This window comes from Rhagoletis pomonella, unplaced genomic scaffold, assembly GCF_013731165.1.
Source record: "Rhagoletis pomonella isolate Grant_MI unplaced genomic scaffold, Rhpom_1.0 Rhpom_scaffold_00001, whole genome shotgun sequence".
In the NCBI taxonomy this organism is placed as follows: Eukaryota; Metazoa; Arthropoda; class Insecta; order Diptera; family Tephritidae; genus Rhagoletis; species Rhagoletis pomonella.
The window spans coordinates 57,884,472-57,887,534 of NW_023458555.1; positions in this window are offsets into that span (position 1 = coordinate 57,884,472).

The following is a 3,063-nucleotide window of genomic DNA, read 5'->3' on the forward strand; positions in this document are numbered from 1 at the left end:
AAATTGATTTACGAAAAAAAGAAAAATGAGAACAAAACAACAGGCATGGACACTCCGAACACACCAAAAAGTACCACCAGGGAAAAAATCACTGACTTTTACCTACCTGCAGGCAAAAACCATACAGCGACAACATAATGGATGTTAATATCGAAACAGCGAAGATGAACCTATTACCTGCTTCAAAAAAATGGGCACCATGGCATATCTAGTAATTAATCATCGACGAAAATCACATTACCTAAGATAAACGAACATAAACGATATCATATCATGTGATGTCAAGTCATATGATTTCATATCATGTGATGTCATGCGATATTATATGATATGACATATGATGTCATGCCACGTGATATCGTGTGATGTGATATCATATTATATGATGTAATATCATGTTATCTTATCATGTGATTTAATGTGATGTGATGTCATGTAATGTGATCACATTCCATGTTCCGATAACATACATAACATACCGATAACAATATCTATAAACATATAGTAAAATTTAATGATTGCGAAATCGATTAATTCATCGATAAGTATCGATTATTATACATACCGATAAGAATATCAGTTACTAAATCGATAACAAAATCAATAATTTAGTCGATTGTTATACCGATAACAATATCCATTATTGTATCGATTATTATATCGATAACAATATCGAGTTTCATATCGATAACAATATGGGGTTTTATATCGCTAACAGTATCGATCTTCATCCTCATCCTTTTCTTCATATTTATCTTTGCATATTCCTCTTCACCTTTACCTTAAAGTGTTTAAATTTACCTTGATCTTCGTTTTTGCCTGTATCTCTAGGCATCTTTGTTTTTGTTTTTATTCTCAAACCGCTAAACCGCTGAGAACCATTTCCATGTGCATTATTCCCCTTTAATTTGACAATTTACTCCCAACCAACCAACTGCCGCTAAAGAAGATTATAAAAAGCGGGACAATGTGATTTTGTATTTCGAAACTGTATGGTGAAAAGTGTGTTCTAATATCTATTTGATACACAAAAAATGATTACGGCTGTATTTTTTGCTGATATATTACATACATATGTTCCATTTAGTTAAACAATATAAGAATATTGTAGTATGTACCACAAAAACGTATATTTTCTATAAAAAATCATAACTCAGAAAAAAAATCTTCGCTATTAGAGATTTGGGGTGATTGTAGTTCAAAGTGTCTCTTTCCCGGTAAAAAAGTTTGAGAAAAAAAAATACACTTTTTGAGAAATTAAATTTAAAAAAAATTTGCACTTTTTGTTTATTGTTAAATAAAAAAATTTAATTAATGGAAATCTATAATTATATCATTCTATCTTGAAGTGACAAGAATTACTGATATTTGAGTAAAAACATTGTTGGAATCTATTAAATTTTGACAAAGTTATGGGCATTTTAAAAAAACATTCTCACTGTCAATTCGAATAATCGATTTTTGCCTGCAAAACAAAATCGCGTTTAATTCGGCCGAAAAATTTTTCCGAGACCAACAAACAATGTATTTGAGTTTGGTAGAAATTAAAAATCATGCTCGTACCTGACCGATTGTCTGGGAATGGAAAGCATCAGCAACATCTATACACAATTCGAAAATGTTTAAACGACGGTTTTGGCCGTAACCAATTGTGCAACCATAAAAATGCCTTTCCAAAGGTGTTCTTGGTTTTGAAATCGGTTCAGTAGAATCGCCAAACGAACGGAGACAAAATTTATGTTAGCGTATTAATATATAGATAATAATAATAGATTGGCGCTTACACATATGTTAGTGTTGGGCCGAGCTTCTTCTCCAAATTGTGGCGTGCGCCTTGATGTTGTCACACAGAGGGGAGGGATCTACAGTTTTACGCCGACTCCGAATGGCGATTGTATTTTTATGAGAATGGTACATTTCGGCCAAAACGGCAACCGTGCTCGTGCTCATATACCCGTAGTTGCATATGTACCGTATACGCCCCGTCGCACCATACGCAGTCATCTAACACGTTAAAGTGGCAAGAGAAAAACTTGCAGATATTCGAATAAAATTGATTGGCTTGAAATATACGTCTTGAACATATAGCTGGGGACGCCACTTATAAGGTTGAAAATCTAGTACTCACACGAAAGTCGTTAATTGCTTCTGGATAAATTTAACCAGATACAAACGCAAAAAAGGTTTTATGAAGTCGATAAGCTCTAGTTATTGGCTAAAAAGATAATGAAGAAGAAATGCGAAAAAATCAAGAAAAACAATCACTCGTACCTGATGACAAGATATCACCATGAAGCGAATTCAATTTATTTTAGCTTTCTCCACAATGCCTTGCGGTTTCGAGAACTTTTGCTTGTGGGTACATAAGAAACATATGTACATTCTGAAATATTCATATATGTATAATGAAAAGTATATATGTACATGAGTATGCATACACACAAATGGTTGCTTTGTTTTGCAGGATGCTGCTTCATTCATTGTAAGTAATGACTTGCATTGACCAAAATGATGCACTGTCTGACAAACAAAATCACTCTTAATAATACTTACGTGTATAAAATACACACACAATTCAACCATTTTCGCTCGATAAATAGCAAGAGCAAAAATGATAGAAAAATCGAACAAAATAAACAATTTTTGCAATACACTTTTATGATGTTGCCGATTTTGTTAAAAAAAAAACGACGTCGAGGAAAGATTCGATCGCAAAGTGAAATGGAATACAAATACTATATTACATAGTATGTATGCACATATACATATAAACATACCATATACTTACATACGCCATGTATTTATGTATGTACACATATATATATATATATATATAGAGTGAAAATTATCTATACCGTTTGTTTGTTTTCCTTGTATCTGCAAGTGAAGTGCCTCTGATTCAGCAATTGTTTAGCCAATACCAGTCGCCATTTTCTCATACGTACCAACAAAAGCGCAAAAGTAGCACTTCGTTAATAAGTTACAGACCTGCATTGGTAAATATGTAGGTATGTACTACACATATGTACACATATGTAACTACATATATGAATACGTGTGCTT